The sequence below is a fragment of the Lagenorhynchus albirostris genome, chromosome 1, assembly GCF_949774975.1.
Source record: "Lagenorhynchus albirostris chromosome 1, mLagAlb1.1, whole genome shotgun sequence".
Lineage (NCBI taxonomy): Eukaryota > Metazoa > Chordata > Mammalia > Artiodactyla > Delphinidae > Lagenorhynchus > Lagenorhynchus albirostris.
The window spans coordinates 190541044-190568907 of record NC_083095.1 but is presented as its reverse complement, the minus strand read 5'-3'; the positions used below and the strand labels follow the sequence as shown (position 1 = coordinate 190568907).

The 27864-nt window shown below is 49.3% G+C and overlaps 2 long non-coding RNA genes across 4 annotated transcripts; one reads left to right on the top strand and one right to left on the bottom strand.

Annotated features, from left to right (window-relative positions):
• The first annotated feature begins 343 nt into the window (after positions 1-343).
• On the top strand, positions 344-27363 carry LOC132504415 (uncharacterized). Of its 3 annotated transcripts, none has more exons than XR_009534880.1 (7): positions 344-558; positions 1620-1691; positions 14132-14233; positions 14466-14501; positions 18594-18710; positions 23842-23970; positions 26775-27363. It is a non-coding gene; the product is annotated as an uncharacterized LOC132504415 (long non-coding RNA). The 3 variants fall into 3 exon arrangements; XR_009534877.1 differs by having other exon boundaries at positions 14132-14297; XR_009534879.1 differs by lacking the exons at positions 344-558; positions 1620-1691 and adding an exon at positions 10095-10331 and having other exon boundaries at positions 14132-14297.
• LOC132504410 (uncharacterized) lies at positions 1986-3903 on the bottom strand. Its single transcript, XR_009534875.1, has 3 exons — positions 3853-3903; positions 2173-2307; positions 1986-2024 (listed from the first exon to the last, which is right to left on the bottom strand). It is a non-coding gene; the product is annotated as an uncharacterized LOC132504410 (long non-coding RNA).
• Positions 27364-27864: the final 501 nt, after the last annotated feature.

The following is a 27864-nucleotide window of genomic DNA, read 5'->3' as shown; positions in this document are numbered from 1 at the left end:
AGATGGCCACATCTACCTACACAAGAGAACTTACAGAGGGAAAATGACAGGCTCAGACCTTTAGGCTTTGAGCTCTATTGCCTGGTAGAAGCACACACAGTGTGTAGGGTACAAATGGTCATAGAAGCTACTCCTACTTTTAGGAGGTGCAAAATGCAGCAACTTCTCTTTCCCTTTGCTCTTGAGCGCTGAACACCCTAGAAACTAGAGAAGAGGAATAGGGTGACATCCTAGAATGGTGCCAAGTGCGAGGATACTTCTGTCCTATATGAGTTCTCACCGAGGGGTATTTGCAAGAGGCTCGCACTAATCCGATGAATCCCATGACCCTCTGCAGTGTCGGCCAGCTTTCCCCACAACTATCAATACACTGGTGCTCCGTCAGTGGGTCCATGTACGGCGCGGCCGTAGTGGCAGCGATGGAAGTCCTGCATCTCCTCCACGTGGTGACACGGACTTCTCCTCCCTGCGGGTGACCTGGTGGCGAGTGCCTGACCTGCCAACAGCAGAAACATGTGGAGCCCTGGACGTGACATCACTCCTGAAGGCCACCTGCAGGTAGAGTGATCCCACTGGGTCCCTTCTATTCTATTAAGGAGGGAGAAGCAATTTATACTATGGGAATAAGCCCTTATTCTAGATGGGGGCTTTCCTTTCACCTGAAATACTTCTGCACCATCACCATCCATGGGCATAGAGACTACGTTATTTACTGTCATGGGGTCCCTCACAACCTCACTTCTGGCCAAAGAACTCATTTCATAGCCAAAGAAATGCAGCCGTGGGCTTAGGCTGGTGGACTGCTTCGTCTTGCCATGTGTCCCATCACCCAGAAGCATGTGGCTTCAGAGAACCGAAGAGTGGCCCTCAGAGGAAGTAGTTATACTGCAAGGTGAGGGACAACACCTGAGATGCTGGACGCCGCTCTGCAGTGTGTGGTAATGGAAACGTGGTGCGGTTGCCCCCATAACCGGAGCTGAAGGGTCTAGAAATCAAGGGTTGAAGATGAACTTGGCTCCTATCACTAGTAAATCCCCTGGAGAAACTGCCTTCACATCTCAGCAACTTTGGGTTTAGAGCTCTTAGTGACAACAAGTGCTTCCAGCAGGGCACACAATGCTTCCATCAAATTGAAAGCTGGGACTTCTACCTGGACATTTGGGCTTTCACGCCACCGAACCAATAGGCAAAGAAGCGTTTGCCCTCTGGCTGGGATGATTGATCCTGATTACGTAGCAGAAGATGAGGCTGCCGCTACACAACAGGGGCTGGGAGGACTGTGTCTGGAGGTTGGGGGATCCTCTGGGGGCAGCTCTTGGTCCCATGAAGTCCTGTAACAAATGTTGATGGAAAATTCTAGTAACCTAAGAACAGTAGGACTGTAGAAGATTCAGTCCCTTAGGAATGAAAGTAGGAGAAGCAAAGTAGAGAACTCGGACTGACCTAGTGGCTGTCTGTCTGTGAGGAAGGGGAAGAAGGAAGTTACAGAAATCAGCAATGACCTGTGTCTTGTATAGAAATGAAGACTGTAGCAGCGATGCTTTGTCCTCTTTGCTTGTCATCACATCATTTCACATCAGCCTTGCTGTTGATGGATAGCTTTTTCATTTCATCTCCAGGTTACAGAAGTTCAAGTGGGATTGTGACTGAGCTAGAAGAGTTCATGAAAATCTGAGATAGGGAGAGGACAGGTAAGACCCAACTTTTTTTTTTTTAAATAGATAAATTTATTTATTTATGGCTGTGTTGGGTCTTCCCTGCTGCGCGTGGGCTTTCTCTAGTTGCTGCGAGCGGGAGCTACTCTTCGTTGCAGTGCACGGGCTTCTCCTTGTGGTGGCTTCTCTTGTTGCAGAGCATGGGCTCTAGGCATGCGGACTTCAGTAGTTGTGGTGCACGGGCTTAGTTGCTCCATGACATGTGGGATCTTCCCAGACCAGGGCTCGAACCCGTGTCCCCTGCATTGGCAGGCGGATTCTTAACCACTGTGCCACCAGGGAAGTCCCTAGGACCCGATGTTTCACCTTCTGGGGGAGAAGGGGAGAGGGTCATCATTTGTAGGACAGATTGATGCATCTGATAGGACAGAGGCAAGTCGTCATCGTTGCAGGAAATCTCCAGTAAGGTAGAGGGCTGTGTATGGTAGTTGCTGGCCAAACAGGTATTGATTTTTACCTATTGTCCATTAGCGCTGCGACCATGCTTCTCTGTGCTGCTCTGAGATTCGGGGGCTGAGACTGCCAGCCACATTTCCCAGGCTCCCTCGCCAGCTTCCTACCAGGTGTGTTAGTCGTCAGCACTAGAGGGGATCTGGAAGGTGGAAGAGGGGGCAGAAGAGACTTGTGGTGGCTGCCTGTCTCCACGTGTCTGGACAGCAGTGGGACAACACTTTGCTCTGGAGGCCAACAGCTCCACGAGGCCCCTCATCCCAGCTCACAGCTGGTGACACCACCTCTTCCATGTTACTTTCCAGGACAGCTTCTGTAATTCTTGGTCTCTGGGCTCCTCTAACATCTCATGTTGCAGTTTCAGCTTCCTATCACCTGTGTCACCAATTCCCTGTGTTGTTAAAACATCTCTGGAATATCTGGTGTGATTTCTGTTTTCCTAACTAAACTCACTATCATAAGTCTCTACCTTACTGTAACAGTCATGCCTGCTCTATCTATCTATCCGCCTATCTATCTATCTGCCCATCTATTTATCTATCTATTATTTATCTATCTGCCTATCTATCTATCTACCATCTATCTATCTGCCTATCTATCATCTATCTATCATCTATCTGCCCATCTATCTATCTATCTATCATTTATCTATCTATCTATGTATGGATAGATACAAACCTATCTACCATCTATCTGCTTATCTATCTATCATCTATCTATCATCTGTCTCTCTTCAACCTACTTACCTACATACCTACCTACCTAAACACATGCACAGACTTTAAATGCCTGTACTTTTGACTTCCTGTAATTAAGGGGTGTGGTTTTTACCTTTTCTAAAAAAAAAAACCAACAAATATCGTATATTAACGCATATATGTGGAATCTAGAAAAACGGTACAGATGAACTGGTTTGCAGGGCAGAAATAGAGACACAGATGTAGAGAACAAATGTATATGGTCACCAAGCGGGGAAGTGGGGCTGGTGGTGGGATGAACTGGGAGACTGGGATTGACATGTATACACTAATAGGTATAAAATAGATAACTAATAAGAACCTGCTGTATAAGAATAAATAAATTTAATTTAACTTAAAAAAAAAAGAAAGGAGACACATCAAACAAACAAAACTTCCACGATGTGCATTTTCATCAGAGTGTCCCAGGCCTGGGAGGATTAGAAACAGGGGCCCTGACCAGAGCCAGCTTGGCTGGCTCTCCCCTCACCTCCGCGCGCCGCCGGGTGACCCTGGGCCAAGTTTGCTCACCTCTCTCTCCTGGGGCCAGCGCGCCCTGGGCGGGAGACAGGAGAGGGGAGGCGAGAGCATCACTGAGATCCCCTGTGTGGGTCCCCCTCCCTCCCCCCCGGGCCTCGCCCACCTCGCTGACACTGCCTCTGTGGACACTGGCCAACGTGAGCTGCCCGGTCCCATGTGGTTTTGTTTAACTCTGTAGAACTTTGAACCAACCCCAAGCTGCACCAGTGGGGAGAACAAAGTCCATAAAATGTATGTATTTTATAAACGGTGAACTTCTGCGAAGAAACCAAACTCATTTAAGCCAAAGCCAAGGGGAGTGTGATGCTCTGACTGATGCATGAAAGAGAGAAAGAAGGTTGCTTCCCCTGTGTGTTATTTGGGGTTGTTGTTTTTTTTTTAAAAAAAAGACTGTTTATTAAAGGCCTTACTTTAAAATAAACACAGAGAACTCTCGTGTTCTTTTTGTAATCACGTCGGAGTCCTTTGAAGCCAAGGATCCTGAGTGTGGCCGCGGACAGCTGTTGACCCTCTCCTGGGCTCCGTGTTTAGTTAGCTGGCTCTAGAGAACTTTGAACCTCTTTCACCCTTGAGAGAGGCTTTCGGAGTTGACGCTTAGAGCAGGGGGAGGGGAGGACGACCTCGGGACGTAGCATCTATATCCAAGCTTCTCTGCAGACAAGGCCCTCTCCCCGGGGACCACACAGCCTGCGCCCAGGGCCCTTCTTTCCCTGCGTGACACCCGCTGGGTCCCTTCCTGGCTCCCACGGCAGGGGCGCGCTTTCCGTGGCGAGCTGCCCCGTCCCGCGCGGCCCCTGAGCTGGGGAGACCCCAGCATTGCAGCCTTCTCCTCTGCGCTCCCCCGTGGACCTTCTCCTCCTGGGCCTGGGAGTCGGCAGACAGCTTCATTTCAGTAAATGCCTCCGGAGGGCAGTTCCCCCGCCCCGGGAAATTTCCTCCTCTTCTTTGAACCTCCCTCTTGTGCTGCAGAGATCCCGGCTTCCACCTCCCCCACCCCACCAGCACGCAGCCATCGCCCGGCTATTCTGGTCATGGTCACTTCCTCCGGACAGTTCCTTGAATTGTTTCGATGCCATTGTATGAGTCACCGAGGCCAGCTTCCTTTCCCCTCTTAGGCAGCTGGGAAAATCCGGCTCCCTTCGTATTTTCCTTTGTTAACTGCTGTATCCTGAAGTCATTCGGGCCCGGCCAGGCAGGGGCGATGTGAGCCACGGGCCCGGCGGCCAGCTCTCCTGGACATCCCAGCTGTCCCTCGACGGGTGGAAGGCCATCCTGGGGGGAGGGGGAGGTGTCTGGGGGAGGAGCTTTTCCCACCTGGGGCTCAAGGTCTCAGTGGGTGAGTGTGGGACCCACGTCCTATCATTCAACTGGCGGTACGACATCTATGGAAGAGGACGACTGCTTTGTCCCCACCTATGAAGACAGATTTTGACCTCGTGGTTTAGAAGATGGAAGCTTAAGCAGTGCTTTGCAAAAAGGCTGGAGACGCAGTGGCTGATGCGTGTAGCTGACGGGGTGTTCACGGCCGGGGAGGCTGTTAAGACTGAGATGCGGCCAGAAGGGCCAGGATGGAAACAACCGTGGACCAGCAGGCTTTGCCTCGTGGAGCGTGATGCTCCCGGGGCCTTGAAAGCATACAGGATCGAGCAGAGAAAGGGCCAGAAGGACTCTTCTGAGAACATGGTCTTAAAACCAGAGATGGCTTAGCTTTGCTGACTATGTGGGTCAACGCCTTACCCCCAGCCTGGCCCTTCCTCTACCTTCCACCCCACCACCCTTAGGTCCCGGTAAACGCCCAGGGTTCTGAGGGGCAGGGGAAGGGGGGGATCCTTTGGAAGGGCAGATACCCACTTAGTTAGAAGTTAGGGGAGAAAATGGAGCCCCGATCCATCAGCGCTGAGAGGGACCGCTGAACGCACATCAATGCCGTGGTCCCTGCGCAACCCTGTTCGTACCCACCCACCTGGGGAGGTGCGTGTTTTATCGTGAGCCTTATTTTACAGCGTGGAGACGGAGGCTTAGAGGCCAAGGCCACAGCTGAGCAGAGGTCTGAGCCCAGGGGTCACTGACTCCAAAGCCTTGCCCCTGCCCACTCTCCCGTCTTGCTTCTCTGGATCCAGCGTGGTGGGCATGGGGTGAGCAGGGACTCCTGGCCTTGTCCTTCCAGAACTTACCAGAAACTGGCCAGTATCCCAGCTTCAGTACCGAGCGGATCGAGCCAGGGAGGGCAGGAGGCCCAGAACCTTCCCCCACCCCCTCCCGGGAGCCACCGCGGCCTGCAGTTGCCGGTGTGAAGCAGCTGGGAGCGTGCGGTCAGCCCTGGGCTTGGTCCCGTATCTGTCCCCACCTCTCTCGAGTTCCGCCTCCACGCTGGGCCCGTGCTCTGCACCTCGCTGACTCACACCTGCATCTCTCCAATCTGTCTAATCCTTCGGACACATGACCAAGCTGGACGGTCTCCTGGCTTTTCGTGTCGCTTTGGCCCCGGCCTCTGAACCTGGGCCCTGCACCCCAGTTTCATGCCCTGCAGCCCACAGGCAAGGCCGACTCTGCTTCTCCACCTGGCTCGCCAGGGCCCCTGCTGGGAGGAGTGGTCTGGAGCAGAGACCTGGACCCCAGCTCCGCCTACATCGGCCTGGTGCCTGAGTTCCTCCCCGCCCTGGCTGGAGCGTGAGTTCTCCCAATCATGGTGGCAGCACAGATCCAGCCAGGGCAGGTCCACGGCATTAGCTGTCCAGGGTTCATGAGTGATCCTGGTTGGCAATTCCCAGTGTAGGAGGTGAGCCGGGGACCTGGTGTGTACGTGGCCCAGTTCACCGTTGGTGACTTTGGGAGAATCACCTCCCCGCGCTTCCATTTCCTCATCCGCATGCTGGGGACAATAATAGAGCTGACGTCAGGAAGCTGATCTGAGGACTGAGTGAGTGAACACTCGCGAGGCGCTCGGAACAACGTCCGGCGCAGGGCAGGCCCTGTCTGTGTGTTATCTGTTCGGACTGTGGTACGGAGGTTACCTCACTTCCTCAGAACTCCTGGCTTGCGGTCATTAAGCAGAGGACGGTCAGAGCCTCAGACCGAAGTACAGGCGTCCCTTGTGTTGTCGCATTTCGTTCTATGGCGTTTCGCAGATACCGTGCTTTTAACAAATTGAAGGTTTGTGACAGCCCCGCGTCAAGCAAGTCTGTCGGTGCTGTTGTCCCAGCGTTTTGTTACCTTTTGGTAATTCTCACAGTATTTCACACTTTTCCTTATTATCATGTTTGTTACGGTGATCTGTGACCGGTGAGCTTTGACTACTGATTGCAGCTGCTATTGTAGCTGTTCTGAGGTGCTGCCACCTGCGCCCATAGAACACGGCAAACATAAATGCTGTGTGTGTTCCGACTGCCACCCCGCAGTCTCGTCCTCTCCTCGGGCCTCCCTCTTGCCCGAGACACAAAAATATTGAAATGAGGCCCGTTAATCATCCTGCAACGGCCTCTAAGTGCTCAGTGACACGAAGGGTCAATGGGTGCGGACACTTCACCGCTGTCTTATTTTAAGGAATTGTCACCCCACCCAGCCTTCAGTGACTGTCCCCCCCGGCCAGTCAGCAGCCGTCAACAGCAAGACAAGACCCCCCGACCCGCAAAAAGGCCATGACTCGCTGAAGCCTCAGGTGATGGTTACAGCGTTTTTCAGCAGTAAAGGATTTTTAATTAAGGCATGTACATCGTTTTTTTTAGACACAGTGCTATTACACACTTAGTGCAAACATAACTTTTATATGCACTGGGAGACCAAAACATTTGTGTGACTTGCTCTACTGAGACATTCGCTCTATTGCGGTGGTCTGGAACCGAACCCACAGCATCTCCAGGCTCTGCCTGTAAACTGACTCAGCCCTACTAGTTCCAGCCATGCTAACGACCCATCAGATTCACACCATGTGGTCATTTAGCTCCAGATGATTGGTTAGCCCCTTCGTTCCAGTTGACCCAGAGTTACTAGACCATGTCCAGGGGTTGGACTAGTTAAATGTACCTCCAGACGTGGGAAGGAATTTTGAGTATAGAGGTAGCTCTGGCCTTTTAAATTCCTAAAATTCCCCATGTAGCTTTGGACACATCACACAATCCTTTCACCCACCCAGATCCTCATATCCAGATGGCTTCAATGAGTGGCCAGCACTTTCAACGCATGTGAATGTCTATTAAAAATGAGAAAGAATAATCCCTGCTTGAAACCTTCTGGTGTGTAGACCACAAAATAACAGAGAACTCCAAGGCGAGCAGTCAGTAGTATAGACTGAAGGATGACCGACGTGTGATGAGTAACTACGTCACTAACTTTGTATGACAGACGAGGTGGACCTCTGATGCCCGGTTGCCACCGGCTGGAGCCCATCCTTCGGTTTGGAGCACCTCTTGTCTTTGTTGGGTTGGATCTGCGTGTGGCAACACGGGGTCCTGGAACCCTGGCCCTCCTGCCGTGGGATCTACATAGTGGCTCTGAGCTCAGGAAAGACCTGGTGTGATGGGTCCAGCCCATGCCACCACCCTGCTCTGGTTTGCTTAAGCCCACACTGGGATGCTGTCCATAAGCTGCCAGAGAGCTGAGTAAATAAACAGCCCGCCCACCAGGACGACGAGAAGCCCCTGTCCCTCTGCAGTGCTGGGGGGAGTAGGGGAGTGGCACCCCTTCTCAGCCTCAGTGCCTTCTCTTAGCTGGAAAAATTAAGGAGAGCGGTACTGTAATGGAACTGCTAAGCTAACGTGTACACGCACACCAAGACACTGCCCGCCGCAAGCTGACCTTGAACTTTCTGAGGTTACTGTCTGTCCTGTAAGCCAGCGCTCCCCAACCTTTTGGGCACCAGGGACTGGTTTCGTGGAAGACAATTTTTCCACGGACGGGGAGGGAGCGGATCGCTTAGGCGGTCACGCGAGCCCTGGGGAGCCATGGGGAGCGGCAGATGAAGGTTCGTTCGTCCTCCCACCACTCACCTCCTGCTGTGCGGCCTGCTTCCTAACAGACCGCGGACCGGTACTGGTCCTCGGCCTGGGGGTTTGGGACCCCTGCTGTAAGCCTCGGTCTCGTAGACAATAGTCACTGTTGCTCCAGGGCTCTATCTGGGTACTCATTCCCAGGAAGCTGCACTCTGGGGTTTGTTTATTTTAATTTTTTTTAATTGAAGTATAGTTGATTTACAATGTAGTGTCAGTTTCAGGTGTACAGCAGGGTGATTCAGTTATACATATATATATATATACATTCTTTTTCAGATTCTTTTCCATATAGGTTATTACAGAATATTGAGTAGAGTTCCCCATGCTATACAGTAGGCCCTTGTTTGTTATCTATTTTATATATAGTAGTGTGTATATGTTACTCCCAAATTCCCAATTTATCCCTCTCTCCTCCCCTTTCCCCTTTGGTAACCATAAGTTTGTTTTCTATGTTTGTGAGTCTGTTTCTGTTTTGTAAATAGGTTCATTTGTATTATTTTTTTTTAATTCCACATATAAGTGATATCATATGGTATTTGTCTTTCTCTGTCTGACTTACTTCGCTTAGTATGATAATCTCTAGGTCCATCCGTGTGGCTTCAAATGGCGTTATTTCGTTCTTTTTTTACCGCCGAGTAGCATTCCATTGTTATGTATGTACCGCATCTTCTGTATCCATTCCTCTGCTGGTGGACACGTAGGTGGCTTCCATGTCTTGGCTGTTGTGAATAGCTCATCCTGGGTTTTGAGACGTGGTGGCAGCCAGGCGTGTGTGCACGTGAGCACGTGTGTCAGCTGTGCACCCATCAGCGGTGCTCAGGAAACCGAGCCAGGGCTGGGCTTCGAGGGACCACGTTCCCAGACTGACAGCTGTGCCCCACTTGCTTCCTTTTACCAACCAGTGAAACTCACGGTGGAGATGTGGACAGATGAGAAGTACGATATCCCGAAGAGCGGGTCCCCTCGGTCGGCGATCGGCCCCTCTCAGCAGAGACTCTTCCCTGAGTAGTGCTGCGTGGACGCTGGTCCCTGGGCGTGTCTCTCCCCGAGGGCGGGCAGGTCAGACCTACGCACTCCGCACTCCGCACTCCGCGCCCAGCCCAGCCCAGCCCTCCTCCGCCGGGACCCCTGGGACCATCTAGCTCTGTGTGCTCTGCCCCCACATCGGTACTTAGCACTCATTTTCTTCCCTTTTCCCTCCATTAAGACTTTCCCTTGAGGAAAGTCTGATGAACTAATTTCCCCTAAGATGCCAATTACTGATAAAGCTCGAAGTGTTATTCTCTCTGAGATAATGGTATCTTAGGACGGAAGAAGGAAAGAGGTCTGTAAGCCTGGAATTTCAGGCATCCCTGAGTGGAGGGATGGCGGGGTTCTGAAACACACACGAACACACGCACACAGGATCTCACGCAGGACGTAAATCTGTGCCACTCTCTGGCAGGGGCGTGCTGGCTCTCCTCATGTCAGAGAAAAGACAGAGGACGTTGTCCAGCCCCATCTGTCGTGACTGCATTCCTTCCAGATGCTTCCCGAGTGCCTGGCACAGGCAGGCACTGTCCTCACGTGCTCAGCTGGAGACTTGCTGAGGTTGATGCCTGACACACAGCAGTCCCTCAGCACGTGGGCTGAGGGGAGGAGGGTGACTTCCTCCTGGAAGGGCAGCCGGGCCGCTGTCCCGTGCACGGGGCCCTAGGGCACATGGCATTTGCTCTCTGCTAGAGCTGGCCCTCGATGGGGTGCGGGTGTTCCTCTCACCACTCAGCCGGCCGCGGCGGCCCTGCCAGCCCACATTCCTGAGTCACAGAGGAACCGGGCGGCCGGGCCGGTGTCGGATTGCGCAGCCGTGGCTGCAGGACCGCTCTGTTTGCCGGGCTAAGGCGCTCTCCCCCGACTGCTGGGTGAGTGAGAACATTCCACGTCTCCCTCTCCCGTCTGTGTAGCCCCGCCAGAATCCCTGTCTGAATTCCTCTTCGTTCACAGTGATGTGCTCTCCACCCGGAAGTTGCTAAGAGCTCCTTTCGGTGGATAATGATGGTTTTTGCAGGAGGGACCTCGATGGTTTTTCCGTTTCTGTTTCCATAATACGTACCAAAACCCACACTTCATTGAAAGCAGATGGCGACCGCGCCTCGCGACGGGCAAGGGGAGACGCCGGGCCGGGACGCCTCTGATGTGTCTGCCCGCTGGGCAGCCCTGCCACGGACGGGATGGATGGGGTGAGGGCCTGGAAGCCGGAGCCGCGGAGACAGAGTGGGAAGCGGGGCAGCGACGGGGCGAGTCTCCACGGCTGGAAGGCAGGAAGACAATCAGGGACGTAGGGGCCTCGAGGGAGGGTGGAGATGGAGAGAGAAGGAAAGAAACAAGCCAGTGAGATAAACTCTGGCCTCCCCTGGCCTCTCATTCCCATGCCCTGAGTCTTACAGTGTCAGATTCTCGGGAAAGTGCGTGAGTCAGGCAGCTGACCCGCGGGAGGAAATTGGTGCTCAAGCCGCAGCCGCCGGGACCCGGGCCTGACCCTCCTCACGTGTCTCCGTGCAGTGTAATGAGAAGCATATTCTCCGCTGCATCTTTCCCCAAAGCAGAAACCCCATTTCCCTGTCTCCACAAAAGGCACAGGGAGGGCCTGCTGCGGCCCAACAGAAACTGTCACCAGTGGGGCCCTGCGCAGAGCCCCGGCCCTCGGGACAGCGTTGCGTTGTTCAAAGGCCCCTGCGGTGGCCCAGCCCGTGGGGTCCAGAGCTCACTTCTCATCTCTGCTCCCACCGGGGGCCCTGCGGTGACCTGACCGTCAGAAACCACAATGGCTGCAGACGCGCTGGGCGCTCGGGACAGAGGTGCCACCGCCCGGCCCGGCCGGCAGCGGGGGCACACGCACCACCTTAGTCCTGACTCCAAACAGCGACACAGCTGTCTACAGTGAGAGAGCCCTGGTCCCCCGACCCGGGCTGGGGTCGTGCACGTCTGCGGGCGCCCGGCTTGAGCTAACGTGTGCGGGGTTTAGACCGTCCAGGGATGAGCAGGTAAGGCAGGTCTTCCCCAGACTTATTTTTTAGTGAGCGGTCAAGGCACTTCCCAGGGGGAGACATCCTGAGGACCAAGGGAGCCTCACATGAGAACAGGGGGTTGGCAACAAAGGCGAGGGGAAGGTGGGCACGTGAGCGGGGAGGGTGTGAGTTCAGCTTGCTGTCTGCAGCCGGGTTTCCTGAGTCCAGCTCCCTGTGGGCTCACGGCCGAGTCTCCCGGGGGCAGGGGCTGTGGGTACATGGACCACGGTCTGGGCCTTGGAGAGCTGCGGGGGGTGGACCACGGAGGTCTGGGCCTTGGAGAGCTGCGGGGCGGTGGACCACGGAGGTCTGGGCCTTGGAGAGCTGCGGGGCGGTGGACAACGGTGGTCTGGGCCTTGGAGAGCTGCGGGGCGGTGGACAACGGAGGTCTGGGAGGGTGCTGTGCCCCGGGACGGCGCGGAGCCCGTCCTCTGCGTCTCCTCCATCTGGCCCGTCCTCCTTACACCCTTTTATAATCAAGTGGAGATCTAGTCAACACGCTGCTTCTCTGAGCTCTGTACCCAAGGAGGCCGGTCCTGGGAGCCTCCCGTTTACCGCCATTTGTCAGAAGCCCAGGGCACGGTCTGCACCTGTGCCTGGCGTCTGAGGTTGGGGGGTGGTCTTTGGGGCCGAGCCCCTGCGCTGAGGGACCCGACCCTGCCTCCAGGTGGACAGCCTGAGAACCGAGTTGAAGTGTAGGACACCCAGCGGGCGTCACGGATCTGCCTGGTGGTGTGAGGACCCCTAACACACACACACCGGAACTGGACGCAGAGCCCTTGACCACCCGTGTTCTCAAAGGCTGGGACCTCTCTCCCTCCCTCTGGAGGCTTTGCTGATCCTTTCCTCTTCTGAAGTCCTCTGTCACTTGTCATTCAGACGTGCTTCTTTATACAGCCAGTGACGTGGCTACACAGCCCAGCAAGGAGAGGTGTGGCCTCACTGGCTGGTCTGAGCATCGTCTGAGAGCCGTTGACCCGCCCATGAGGTCCCCAGACGTTCAAGGGGATGTGTCTGTGGTTAAAGGACAACTGTCTTATTTTCTTGCCATCACCCTCCTCCCTGGGGTGTCCGTGGAGGCGCTCCGAGGGGATGGGAGAACACACGTCCAGGTCCACGTGCATTGCTTCGGCAAGCTGGGAAAGACTAGTTCACCTTAAACTTCAAACATGAGACAGATGGACTAGGTCCAGGGCAGTTTTGTGGGGTTTTTTTCTCTTCTCTGAACCAAAGTAGCCTTGTTTTCAGGCCCTGAAAACTTGTGACTTCTCCTAAAAGGATGATACTAATGGTACCAACCACCGCGCACTTACTATATATTAGATGTCACACACACGCACGGGCACACACGCACACAGTCCACCGTCTATAACTCTGTAACACGTGTGCAAGGGGCAGGCTAGCAGGCGAGTCACCCAGTCCACCTCCTGGGAAGGTTGCTGCACTCACATCTGACTCACGCACTGGGCTGTTTGCTTTGCTCCCTCTAGGAAATCCCGTTCTCAGGATTTGCCGGGCAGAGGCTCACTGGTGTGGTACCCAAGCGACAGCCTGGCCAATGTTTGGGTCCAGGAACTACACGCCTTCTTGGGAAATCACTGCTCTTTCCCTGATAAGAATGCGGCGTCCAGGACAAAGCCCCGGGCCAGGGGCCAGGAGACGGGGACCTGGACGAGGTCCCATCATGGACTTTCTCTGTCTCATGCCCGTGGGCAGGTCACTTCCCTTTCTGGGCCCCAGTTTCTTCTATAAAAATGAGGGGCTTGGACTATGCAATGGGTAAAATTCCTCACAGCTCCAAATATCTGATGATTTCATAGCAAAACTCCAGGACCTTTTTATTCCTACCTTTTTTTTTCTGTTCAAATGAATCTGGCTGGACGCAACATGGTGAAAGTACCCCTGCAGGGTCAGACTTGTTGGAATTGATCTTTTCTGTTCATCTTGTGTTATTATAATCTAATGTACGCTGAGTGAGGTATTTTGTTGACTTAAATGAAGTATAACGTAGAATCGAGAAGTTAGAACAGGTAATACAATAAAGGGCGTGCGCCCACCCACAGCTTCAGGAAGAAGGCACGACCCAGCCAGGTGAAGCCTCTCTATACCTTTCCCTTAGTTTATTTCCCATCTTTTCCTGGAGGTAGTATCTATCCGGAAATTCACCTGGGTCCTCCTCATGCACTTTACATACAAATACATAGAATCTTTTTTTTTTTTTTTTTTTTTGCGGTACGCAGGCCTCTCACCGTTGTGGCCTCTCCCGTTGCGGAGCACAGGCTCCGGACGCGCAGGCTCAGCGGCCATGGCTCACGGCCCCAGCCGCTCCGCGGCATGTGGGATCTTCCCAGACCGGGGCACGAACCCGTGTCCCCTGCATCGGCAGGCGGACTCTCAACCACTGCGCCACCAGGGGAGCCCTAGAATTTTTTCATGTGTGTGAACACCACCACATAAGCAGTATCACAGAGCGTGTATCATCTTCACACTTGCTTCCTTTCCACATTTAATTGGGGGTTTTGATCCTCGTGGATTCATTTCTGCTCTGGGATGATGGTCTGTTGTACGGATCAGTGGGAATTTCTTTAAATGTATTTTCCTCTTGGGGGAGATTTTAGGTTGCTACCCTTCTTTCTATCTTTCTTCCCTTTTAGCTCACTGTACACAAGGCTGCTCTGAACGTTCCTGTGTATGTTCCTGAACACACGCGAGGGAGGTTTTTCTGGAAGCACTGGCGCTGGCCCCAGCTCTCTGAGGTATTTCCAGATTGCTTTCCAAGGAGGTTTCCCGATGGGCCCACCGCATCTTCAATAACGTTTGGTACTGTCAGACTTCTTTTTATAAACAAAGTTTTTTGAGTAAGCAAAACCTTCAAACACCTCAAAATTCAAAACTATGAAGGGGCAGGATGTGAGGATAATTGCGATTTTGGTCCCCCGGCGTCCGGTGTTCACTTCAGTGTTAACTGTCCCGAATGTGTCCTTACAGGGACATTTTGATGGATACGCAGGCAGGGGTGGACAGGTAGGTGTCTCCTTTTCTTACTTCTCTACTCAGTGACTGCCTCCTAAGCGGGCTGTTCTGCCCCTCTTCCGTTCACCTGACGCTATACCTTAGCGATCCTCCTGCGTCAGTACAGAGCACCTGCAGTCTTATTTTTGTTGCTTAAGCCATTCACTGCTACCTGACTCTTTTAAATAAAAAAAATAAATTTTTTGGTGAAATGTATCGTACATCATAGAATATAAAACATTTATGGGCCATCAGAAGAAGAGGAATGAAATGAACCCTGCCTACTCCTGTCTCAGGCTCTGAAGGAGAATCACGACAACATTTCCAACACCCTCCCTGCTCCTTGTTTTCATGGCAGCCCCTTCCCTTGACACCCAAACTTTGGTGTTCATGATTCCTCTTCTTTTTAAAATAGATTTCCAGCCCATGTGTATATCCCCAAAGGGTCCATTGTTCAGTTTTGATTGGGTAGCAAATGCAAAATTAACTGGAATAAAAACGTTAAATAAATTTTAAAAAACTGCCCCTAGGTTCCCAGGAGAAGGTAACTTCAACGGAATTTCTGGGTCGAGATTCCCTGAATGCAAAGAAAGAGGCCCTTCTGGAAATGTTGGGACGCAAGTCCGTGGGGAGCCCCGGGCTCACACCATTGAGGTACCTGGCTGTGGAACAGGTTCTGGGCCCAGGGGCTATGTGATCTGGTCAGCTGCTCAGAACTTCTGGGTCTAACGTCACCAGAGCCTCCCAGGAGTTGCCAGAGAAGGACATTTCTGGGGGGTGAAATGGGGGGTCTCAGCTGATCAGGAGCAGTAGGTTGTAGAGGAGAAGAAGGGGCTTTATCAGTACATGGACGGGAGAAGCCGGATGAGCTCGACGGGGTGGGTGCTCAGCTGGGCGCCTGGTTTCAGGAGACAGCAGGGGGTGTTCTGATGACCCATGGCGTCACTGGGCTCCCATCCGGATGGGGTTGCCTCTGTCGGGTCATCTCGGGGCCTCCCTTCTCATCCTCGGGATGCCCTTTGTTTCTCTCTGGGGGGGTGGGGGCGGTTCCTGCACACCCCACACCTCTTCTTTCTTGCCATGCTCTCTCATTTTGGTGGAGTACTTCTAGTAGCTTCCTGCAAAATTATATGTGTGTACGAGATACATTTTGGAGGCTTTGCATGTCTTAGAATGTCTTTATTTTACTCTCATACTCAAGCTCAAGTTTTGCCAGATAGAGAGGAATAGTTCAGATAATATTTTTCTTTAGAATATCTTCTTGCTTCTAGTATATATATATATATATTTTTTTGGCTGCGTTGGGTCTTCATGGCTGCACGCGGACTTTCTCTAGCTGTGGTGAGCAGGGGCTCTTCATTGCTGTGCGCAGGCTCCTCAACGCGGTGGCTTCTCTTGTTGCGGAGCACGGGCTCGAGGCACGTGAGCTCAGTAGTTGTGGCTCGCGGGCTCTAGAGCGCAGGCTCAGTAGTTGTGGCGCACGGGCTTAGTTGCTCCACGGCATGTGGGATCTTCCCGGACCAGGGCTCGAACCCGTGTCCCCTGCATTGGCAGGCAGATTCTTAACCACTGCGCCACCAGAGAAGTCCCTAGTACCTTTCCTAAGAAATCTAAAGCCATGAATACTGACCCTTTGTGTGATCTGTGTTTCCTCTCTAGAAACTTGTAGGATCTCCTGACGGTTCCTGGAAGTGGACGTTTCACATGTCGAGCTTTGATATGAATCTCAATGACTCTCACACTTTGGTCACTCATGTCCTTCAGTTCTGAGAATATTCTTAAACCATTGAATTGATGATTTCATATCTCTTTTTTTCTAGTATATTTCTGGAACGCCTATTAAATATTAGTGTTGGACCACCTGGTCCTCTAATTTTACTATTTTCACTGTATTTTTCATCTTTTTGTGTTTTTGACTACTCTCTGGGAGATTTCGTCGTTTCTGCAATCGATTTGAATTTCCAAGAGCTCTTTTTTGAACTTTGAATGTCTGAATGATCCCTTTTCAAAAAACTTCATTCTTGTGTCATGGATGATAAATCTTCTCTTATGTCTCTGAATATATTAACTCTGTGTATATGTGTGTGTGTGTGTGTGTGTGTGTGTGTGTGTGTGTGTGTCTGTGTGTGTGTGTGTGTGAGTCAGTCCTGGCTGCAGAGTTTAAGATCTGAGAAATAAAAGGCTGATTAGAAGCTCTGAGTTCCTGACTGGGACTTGTTGATTTTCACACTATATTGTGACCATCTGTTGGGGGACCCTAATGTCAATATCTTAGAATGTTTCCTGTCGGGCTGGTGAGATTCTCCATCGGGAGTCTTTTCATCTCCTGGCTGGAGAGGAAGGGTATGGCCACCAGTGATCTGGGAGTTGAATGGGAGAAAAAGGCTGGAATATCTCTGCAGCAAACGTTCAATAGACATACTTTACCTGTACCCACCACTATGATTGCCATGTCCCAGTCCCCTGACCTGCAGTTCTACCCTCTCCAGGGAGGCAAGGAAGAAGTGGCCCAGAACAAGGGAGGGACAAGGAGACTTAGAGACCCATTACTTCTGAGACAGCTTTCACCCACTTTCCCTTATCCCATCTTTACTCCCCACCCCCCTGTTCTGACTCTCTTAACTTTGGGATATCGGGATTTCCCGTATTTCCCTTTCAGTTCTCCTTTCAAACTGGAAATCTCTTTGGAGCTTATCTCTTTCTTGTAGTTCCTTGTCAAATGCAGGCAATAAAAGCAAACTCATGGTACCCATGTTTTGTTTTCCCCACTTCTTAACTAAAGCCACAAGCTCATTTGCTCCATTTTTCTTATTGCAGGCAACATGCTATATATGTCAGGGTCTTTGCTAGATCAGCACTACGGTTCTGGTCCTGATATCTATATCCATCAGCCTGAGCTATGTTATGTTGCAATAATAAATGGCTTCCAAAACCCTAGTGCCTTACAACATCGGATATTTATTTCTTGCTCGTGTACGTGTTGGCGGTACATCAACTTTCACCCTGCATTCTTCTGCAATACAGGCTAGGAGGGGCCCCTATCTTAGTCTTGTGGCAGAGGGAACAAAACAATGGCAGAAGCATGCCAGGGCTCTTAAAACATCTGTTCAGACAATTGTATAAATTCCACTTGACAAAGAAAGTCACACAGTGAACCTCAGTGGGCAGCATGTCTGTTCTCTCTCCAGGCAGGAGCCTCTAGGGATGTGCCTAGTAGCAAGGAAAAGCAAATATTTGGAATAAATAGTACAATAATACCATCTGGCGCAGTCTTTTTTTAAAATCTTCTTTAAACCGACTCATCCAAAACAGGGATTTGTCTTTTTCATGCTCTCCTGTTCTAATGAAGTAAGAGGTTGTCACGTGACATCTCTTTCCTTACCATCCCTGTCTCTTCAGTGAGTGCGTGGCCTGGATCCCCAAAAGGCAACTGAACTTCGATGAGCTCCTTTACCACTGCATTCTGTCCCAGATTATGAAGCAGATTCACTGCTACCCGTCCCAGCAAGGCACCAGCACTAACGCTCAGGTCCCCCCTTTCCCCCGAGGTTCTTGTACGTGGAACCCCACCCACTTCTGCTGCTGGGCGAGATTCTCAGGATGCTTTGGGTATCGTTTCATGTCCATCAAAGTCTGGTGTCCACTGGTTTCTAGGCTGAGTTTCCCATGAGATGCCCGTTTCTATTACAACTCATATATGTTTTCAAAAGAAGCCCCCGTTACTGGAGATTGTATCCTAGCAGGCAGAAAACTCAGACACAGCTCTTGTCTCCAAATAGTCTCTATTTGAACACGAGGCAGGTACTGGGTTCTTCCTCTTCTCTAGCTGCTGACTGAGCATAAATTAATTTTGTTTACATTTTTAGGAGCAGTCATTAGCTCATGATTCGTGCTGAAGAAAAGCTTCCTATCTCCTCTGCTCTGTAAAAGTGTTTATTTTGGTTTCCTCATGGTTTATGTTGAAAGTTCCAAGACCCATGGGCTTCACTAAATCTGCAAAAAATCCATCATCTAAACAAACAGCACCTTTCTCTGGGTCTGTAGGGGACAGACTATTTATTTTTATCTAAGAGTAACCAGCATTCATTTATGCATTGGTTCCAGATGTCGCACCCAGAAAAGCTAACCTCGCCGGGGGTAACCGTGCCCTCTTGGCTCCTGAAGTGTGAAGGATACAGTCTCTTCGTCCTGGAAGACAGTGGAAGCCGTGGCGCTTTGTGGGTGAGTAGGTGATGCTCTCTGAGGCACCTGTCCTGTACAGATTCTCAAACTGGCCACACAAACCAATCAGCTGGGTCTAGTCCTGTGTCTGTTTTGTACTACTTTGCTTTTGACTGGGTTAGGGAAAGTCCTAGAAATGGGGTTAATAGAAAACTCATTCACCTTGACTTGAGCTAGGTGGTCTAATGACACTCCTGGGCTGTTCACACGTGGTCCCTTCCCCTGCCGGGCACACCTGGAGTTGCACTGCCCACCACCTGGAGCTCAGGTGGGCTGTAGGTGGAGCTTTAGCCCATGAAATGTGAACGAAAGCCTGCCTGTGCTGATGTGCAGTTCGCTACAGCTCCTCTGACACAGCGGTAGTGGACGCGTCTGGAGCTTGGGTCCCTGAGTGAAAGTAGGCTGAGCTGGTCTGCCCTGGATGGATGGATGGTGTGAGCAAGAAATTAGCTTTGTGATGTTCAACCGTTGAGATTCTGTGGTTATTTAGAACCGTAGTTACACCCAGGCCATCTTGGGCCGTGAAACAACACGGTGACTCAAAATCCAAGCTCTTTTTTAACTCTGGCCCAAAACCCAGGGGCCATAAAAGAGAAAATTTACAGATGACAACATTTTTAAAAGTCAAAATTTCCTAAATGGTGAGAGTCGCCATACAAAAAGCAAAAGGGAAAAACTACACTGAAGGGGAAATATTTGCAACTCCTGGACTAAAGTCTTGTTTCTCTAGTGTACATGGAGCCACTGTACTTGCTGTTCCTCTACTTAAAACGCTGTTCCCACAGAGAGGCGCCTGACTCAGGCTCTCATCTGCTTTCAGAGTTGGCTCAAATGCCGTCTTCTCAGATGGTTGAGGCTTGAAGTTCTCGTCACGCAGTTGCTGTCCTTTCCCGGCTTTATTCTCCTGATGATACGTGTTCAATGTTGTGCCCATTTCTTTCTTCCTTTATTTAGGTGCGCCCGTCTCCATCCCCTGGGATGTTTGCTTTGCCTCTTTGCTTTACATACTGTTCTGTCTCCAGCACCCAGAAAAGCTTTAGGTGCTCAACAAGGATTTGTCAAATGGATTAGCCAGGTCTGTTAAGTGAAAAAAGTACAAAACAGTATGAATATTATGCTACCATTTGTGTAAAAGGGATTTTTTTCCCCCTTACATAATCTAGACTGTTAGAAATCCTACAGAACAAACAAACAATTTTGTCAACAAATAAATAGCAAGGAGTGTAAAAGAATAAAAGTAGAGGGAGAATCTATAGATTAAAAGAGACTTAAGGGGAAAGGTGAGGGGAGAGGGATACATTGGGAGATGGGATTGGCATATACAGACTACTATATATAAAAAATAGATAACCAGCAAGGACCTACTGTATAGCACAGGGAACTCTACTCAGTGTTCTGTAACAACCCAAATGGGAAAAGAATTTTAAAAAGAATAGACACGTGTGTATGTATAACTGAATCACTTTGCTGTACACCTGAAACTAACACAACATTGTAATCAACTATACTCCAATATAAAATGAAAATTAAAACATAAAAAGTAAAAAATATATATATAAAAGAGACTTAAAAGATGTATCAGCGACTGATAAAAAAGGCTGACATTTGTGAAGCCATTAGAAATTTGAATACTGCTTAGATTTTTTAGGTTATTAAGGAATTATTGTTAATTTTTAGGTTGTGATTATTGTATTTTGATTATGTTTTAAAAGTCTTCATCCTTTAGATAGACACCCAGAAATATTTATAGATGAAATGCCGTGATGTCTGGGAGGGGGCAGGTCGGGTGTGGTTGAAACAGGATTGTTCTTGAGGCGATACTACTTGAAGCAGGTTGATGGGAACATGGGTTTCCATTATAGGATTTTGTCTGGTTTTGTATATGTTCATGGTTTTCCACAGCAAAAAGTTACAAAAGAATGTCCATGTGTGTGTGTGTGTGCACACGCACACGCACACGCACACACACACACACACCCCCTATTGACTTGTATATGCATAATGTATCTCTAGAAAGAGCCTCAAGAAACTTATGATGGTTGTGTCTGTGGGTGGCGCGAGACACTGGGTAGTTATGAGTAGGAGGGTGGGGGTTTTTTTTAGTAAATTTATACGTATTTTTCAAATTTTGGACACTATGAATGTATTCTCTATTCAAAAAATTATTTAATTTTTTTGAGCTGTGCTCAAGCTCCCATATTCTTAGCTGTGTGACCTCAGGCAAATGTCTAACATCTTAAGCCTAAATTCTTCTCCTATGAATTGGGGATAATGGTGTCTCCTCCGGGAGATGAGGAATATAAAACACTTAGTGTCATGCCCAGGATATGGTGAAATCTTCCTAAGCTGTAGCTCTTTTCATTTTTACTAACCTTGAGTGAGGGACGTGGGAGCCAGGAGAGGGAATGGGAACGAGAGATCGCGAGCTTGGGCTAAAAGCTCGGAGACAGAGACACATGTTTGGTTTTGGTGTCCGATGGCCTCGCCTTGATTAATATCAGCTGCGTGAGAGCAGACAGACCGTTATTTATCTTAGAGAAGATGCCTTGGGTTGGTTCTCGGTCTGATTTTCATGTGCCTTTATTTTCAAGTTGTGGTTTGAGGGCTGCCTCAGGAATTGGAAACAGCTGGGGCCTCTGAACCTCAGCGTGGTCCCGCCAGGGCAATTCTTACGTTTTTAGGTCACAGCACTGTCTTCATCTGTAAATGAGTGAGTGAGGTCAGAGGACCATCCAGGACCTCCGATTCTAACTCCTTGTTACTTCCCAGAAATATTCAGAAGTCTGTTTCCAATTGTCTCTGGAGGAGACTTTAAATTCATTCATTCATTCATTCATTCAACCGTTTATTCCACAACTGTGTGGCGGGCACTATTCCAGACACTGGAAATACAACAGCGAACAAAACATGTAAGTGGTCTGCGCTCATGGGGCTTAAATTCTAGCAGTGGAAGATAAACAACACACAAGTGAACCAACCACCAGTCCACAAATATCTAAGTAATTTCTGAGGATCACCAATATTCTCAGGAAAATAAAATACGGAAGTGGCATAAGGAACAGCAGGGTGGCCGGGAAAGTGCTCATTCTAGTGGGGAATAGCTGAGCTGTGGCCTTAAAGATAAGACATGAATCATGCAAAGACCTGGGAGAAATGGTCTACAAAAAATGCAATTTAAGTGCAAAAGAATTGACGGTTCTGCTGTACTTGCCTGGTGTGTCCACATTTAGGGGAACTCGCTGTACAGGCCCCCATTCACTCCCACAGCCTATGTGGTGGCTGCATTAGAGGCTGTTTGGGACTTTAAAAAACAGCTCCTCTAAGGTTCCTCTGTGACGTTCTCTAGCGATTTGAGTTACAAAAGTGTAAACACTATATTTTGACAATAGATCAATTTGGCAAAGAAATGCCTTACTTCATTCTGAAAACCGTCCTAAGAACAAATCCTAAAAATTGTGAAAGACTTGAGGGACAGTATCTAATGCTCAAGACGAACAGGAGAGTCTTTGGAATTTGCTTTTCCTTTTATCTTATCTTCTTTCTTTTTTTCTGTTTTTTAATGCCTATGCCCTCAGAATCTTTACCCAGAAAAGAATGACAACCTCTCCTCCTGACACCTTACCTTTTCCAGGTCACTTTCCTCCACTCTGGGTGGGTCCACAGGACAGAAACGAGCTCTCGGTGGAGCAGGACGAAACTCATCTTTCTGAGTAAACTCAGTCCCTCTCTATCACATGAGTGCTGCTTTTGTCAACTTTACAGTACAGATATGCACATATTTTCTGCTGATTTTTAAGAATAGACTTAGTGAATGTAGAACAATTGAATTCAACCACTGGCGCTTGGCAATACAAACTCACACCCGGATCGCATATGGCGTTAACTCCGCACCCCAGGTTGGGGTCAGGACCCGGGGACCACGTGGTGACGTACGTGAACTGCACCAACCAATGGACAAAAGGGTATCGTGAGGGCCAACGTACCCAGTGGGGACGGTGTCCAGGGCCCGTAGTACTTTTGTGTGCCCAGAACCCACAAAAATGTCCTAATTTCATTTAAAACCAGAAGAAAAAAATACACAATTTTAGGCCAAATGAAAAGTTAATAGATATTATCAATATATTCATCTTTATACCCAAACAGTTATAAAATATAATCTTTTTATTGAAGGAAGGTCCTTTGAAGGCCAAAGAGCCCCGGGCCATCGGTATTGTTCTGGGTTAGTGATGAATAAACCAATAACAAAGTTGCATATTTATTATCTCTGATCAGGAGAAGATTTGCTAGAGGCAGAACATTTTGATAACGTTATTTAAAAAAAAGTCACTTGGGGGCTTCCCTGGTGGCGCAGTGGTTGAGAGTCCGCCTGCCGATGCAGGGGACACGGGTTCGTGCCCCGGTCCGGGAAGATCCCACATGCCGCGGAGCGGCTGGGCCCGTGAGCCATGGCCGCTGAGCCTGCGCGTCCGGAGCCTGTGCTTCGCAACGGGAGAGGCCACAGCAGTGAGAGGCCCGCGTACCGCAAAAAAAAAAAAAAAAAAAAAAAAAAAGTCACTTGGAGAGAGACGATTGGCCACCTGGGGAGAGGCTTGTTGCGGATTCTTCACTGAAAGGAGAAGTTGTTTCCCGATTCCCTCCATCAGCGTTCCCTCTGCCCATTTCTGGCATCACTGATGGGACTTCAGCAGTCTCCTGCCTCTCCGTGTCTCTCTCCTTCTCTCTCCCCTTCCTTCCTCCTGTCCTTTCGCTCTATTCTCTCCCTCCCTCCTGGTTTCCCTCCTTCCCTACTACTGTGGCATGCTTTTCCCTGCGCCTGAGGTGACACCGAAAGGGAAAACGCAGCCCCAGGAATCAGAACACACAAAGAAGGACGTTCTTGTGATGTAGCTGAGGTCCCAAAGAATGCATCTCCTATCCTTTCTATGTGCAAGGCAGCATGTGCGCGCGTGTCTCTGCGTGTGTGTGCGTGTGTCTGTGCGTTTGTTTCTCTGCGTGTGTGCACGCATGTGTGTATTTAGCAGAATCCACCTGCTTCAGTCTCTCAGGAAGCCTTGCTATAAATTTTGTCTGAGAAGTCCTCACACTGCTTCCCTTCGAAATATCCTAAAAATATACTTCTGTGGTTTGACAGCAAGCTGAGAAACATGACAGCCGAGGACATGGAATTAATGGAAGTCATAAAGTTTTACCTCCACGACATGTGCTCTTGAGATCATGAAGCTGTAGTCAACGACAAGCAGCGACTGACTGCAAGCACGGGGTGAGGAAATCCGTCTCTGCATTTTGCTCCAATCTTGGCTGCAAAGTGGGCATAGTAAAGCCTTTGTGGCAAAACTTGGAGTTTGTAAATAGACATGATTTAGACTTTAAGAAAATGGGGTCGGGCAAGGGCTGGTTGCTGGGCGAAAAGAAGGTCCTCGCTAAGTTTTGAAGCCCCCGGATTTATGAAAATTCTGAAAGGTGACGACGTGGTCAGGTGGGAAGTTGAATCCATGTATCAACACTGGCTCTGCACTTGCTACAGTATCGATGGCTTCCTGGGCATGGCCAGACCCTGACCTTTTGAGGGGTAGTGAAATTTCTGGAATTCAGCTTTCTCAACTCTGAAAGTGCACAGTGACCTAAAAGAAAAAGTTTGCACCTCTAAATTATTGTGACTAATAAGTTACATGGGTCTAATGCAAAACAAACATATTTGATAATAGTGTGATTCTAAAACAACCTGTTATTTCTTGTAACTACTTGATGTCAAGCAATTAAAAATTACATGACATGTAACATTATTTGGTATCTAAAATATCTGCTTACTTGAAAATGGGAGGGAAAAACAAAAATACAGGAGGAGAATGGAATAGGTGAAACACAGGCATCTTTCAGGACAGTGAAACTATTCTTTAATGGCGGATACATCACGCTATGCATTTGTCGAAACTGTCCTGTTCATGGCACAGCGTTAACCTTAGTATATGCAAATTTAAAAGATCATTTAATAAACAACAAGTTCCCACTGTGTAGCACAGGGAACTATATTCAATATCCTGTGATAAACCCTCATGGAAAAGGATATGAAAAGCAATATGTATATGTATAATTGAATCACATTGCTGTAAGCAGAAATTAACACAACATTGTAAATCAACTATACTTCAATAAAATAAATTTTAAAAAATCATTTAGGAGGTCAGAGGATCCCAGGATGGAAGGCAGGCTGGGACAAAAGAATCTAACTGTGCTACGAATGTATGACACACCTTCCCTGGAGGGGGTTGGAGGAACGGTGATCAAGTAACTTTGGGAATGAGTGGAGACTCTAAGACCAAAGGCAAAGGGAGCTGCTCACAAGCACAGGACTCTAGGTGGAAAGTTGTCTCCCATGAGGATGTGGCTTAAGAATTCTGAAGCCACAAGATGTGTAAACTGGAATTGAATCATGAGGTGAATGTCCAGGAGGGGGCGGGAGCCAGGTTTCACACGGTTGGGTTGTACGGTTACGGACCAGCAAGAAGCAGAGGCGAGAATAGTCCATGTGATGCTGGATCAGAGGTGGAGACGTGGGGTGGCTTAGTGTAGATACAGATGGCCACATGGTCAGGTGAGTACACACACATAGGCTCTTTGGCTCTGTTTGCTGGGAGGTCCTAGAAGAAATGACTCCCCAGGAATAACAAGCCCCCCAACAAGACCTAGTCTTGGTTTCTAATGCCATTCTCTGATAGAAGGGAGCAGGGCTTCTTGGAGAAACGGCTCTTTCTAGAAAGAGCTGGGGCAGGAAATATACAAGATGAGCTTAGAGCATTTTGGAGTGCTAACAAACAAGGATGGGCTAAAGAAACAAAACTCCCCCAAAATAAGCCAACACACACACCAATGGGGGCTCATCTAAGGGACCCAGGAACTGCTGAAAGAGTTCCCAGTGACCAAGGTTGAGTAATTTTAGCAACAAAATAAATAACGTAATATTGTATACACATATTTGTACAAAGTAGAGTGTAAATATTCATGAGTCCATCATGATATAAATTAATAATTGAATGCATTTTTAAATTGAAGTATAGTTGATTTATAATGTCATGTTAGTTTCAAGTGTACAGCACAGTGATTCAGTTATATATATATATGTATATATATTTTTTTCAGATTCTTTTCCCTTATAGGTAATTACAAAATCTGGAGTAGAGTTCCCTGTGCTACACAGGAAGGCCTTGTCGGTCATCTATTTTATATACAGTTGTGCGTATATGTTAATCCCAAACCCCTAATTTACCCCCTCCCCCAACACTTTTTCTTTGGTCACCATTTTCTTTTTTTTTTTTAATTGGGGTGTAGTTGCTTTACAATGTTGTGTTAGTTTCTACTGTACAGCAAAGTGAAGTAGAGTTCCCTGTGCTCTGCAGCAGGTTCTCATTAGTTATCTCTTCTTTACATATTAGTGTATATAAGTCAATCCCAATCTCCCAGTTTATATCTCACCCCGCCTTCCCCCCTTGGTGTCCATACATTTGTTCTCTACATCCGTGTCTCTATTTCTGCCCTGCAAACCGGTTCATCTGTACTATTTTTCTAGATTCCACATATATGCGTTAACATACAATATGTTTCTCTCTTTCTGACTTACTTCACTCTGTATGACAGTCTCTAGGTCCATCCACGTCTCTACAAATGACCCAATTTTGTTCCTTTTTATGGCTAATATTCCATTGTATATATGTGCCACATCTTCTTTATCCATTCATCTGTTGATCCCAATACATTGTTTTAAATGGAGGAGAATAGACATGGTTCCCAGGCAGAAGAATTCCAAATGACTCCTGTAGATACTGCCTTGTCAAGGAGGTACATCACTCCCGCCCCTCAAGTGTGGGCTGTGACTTCATAGTGACTTCCCTCCAAGAGGACAGCATGGAAAGGGGAGCCTGCAAGAGCGACTTTGCAACGGAGAACTCTGATAGCCACTACCTCAGCCAGGCGCTCAAGGTCAACGGCAACATAAATCACATTGATAGTACCTGCCCTCAATGTGATGTGATGAGAAGGGCACCTGACTTCTGTGGTTTTCCTCCCCAGATGCAGAACCCCTGTCTAACCACAAGGAGAACATCCAACAAACCCAACTAGAAGAACATTCCTTAGAATACTGGACCTGTGCTCCTCAAAACTGCCAAGATCATCAAAAACAAGGAGAGTCCGATGAGTCAAGAGGAATCTAAGGAGACAGGATTAAGTGTGATGCGGCGTCCTGGATGAGATCCTGGAGCAGAAGGAGAGTGGGCGTTAGGTAAAAACTGAAGACATCTGAATAAAATCTGGACTTCAGTTAGTGATGTAACGATACTGGTTCATTCACTGTGACAAATGTTAATAATTCTGTACACCGGGTATGGGCACGTGGGGCTGTGGACTATCTTTGCACCTTTTCTGGAAATTCAAAATTGTTCTAAAATGAAAAGCTTATTTAAAAACTAAAAAGCAAGAATACTGCTGATCAGTTCTCTTTCCCAAACCTGGAAATTCATCTGCATCCTCCTTTCCTTGGTTCCCAGGCCTCTGAGAGCTCTGGCTGGCTCTGGACACTCCTTTCCTTCCAGAATTTCCCCTGCAGCCTTGGACTCCGCAGTAGCTCCTGTTTGACTGTAAATGACTTTTGTTGGGTGAATTGCTGAGGTTTTCACAGCACAAAGTGTCTTCTGACTATTTGTGTTCGTCCATGGGCATCCCCACCCCCATCCTGTCCGTATCCCACGGCCAAGGCCGCCATGACCTCACTGACTAGGCCTTCGGGCCCAGCAGGCAGAGCACACCACTGCCACTCACCATGCACCACGGCATACGGCTCCTTGCTCAGCACAATGGCCTGATTCTGTAAATGCATGACCATAAAGCTATCCTTCAGGGGAAGTTTTTTTTTTTTTTTTGCGCGGTACGCGGGCCTCTCACTGCTGTGGCCTCTCCCGTTGCGGAGCACAGGCTCCGGACGCGCAGGCTCAGCGGCCACGGCTCACGGGCCCAGCCGCTCCGCGGCACGTGGGATCCTCCCGGACCGGGGCACGAACCCGCGTCCCCCGCATCGGCAGGCGGACTCGCAACCGCCGCGCCACCGGGGAGCCCAGGGGAAGTTGTATTGCTCGGAGGCTTCTCGTGCTGGGGCCCCACCGTG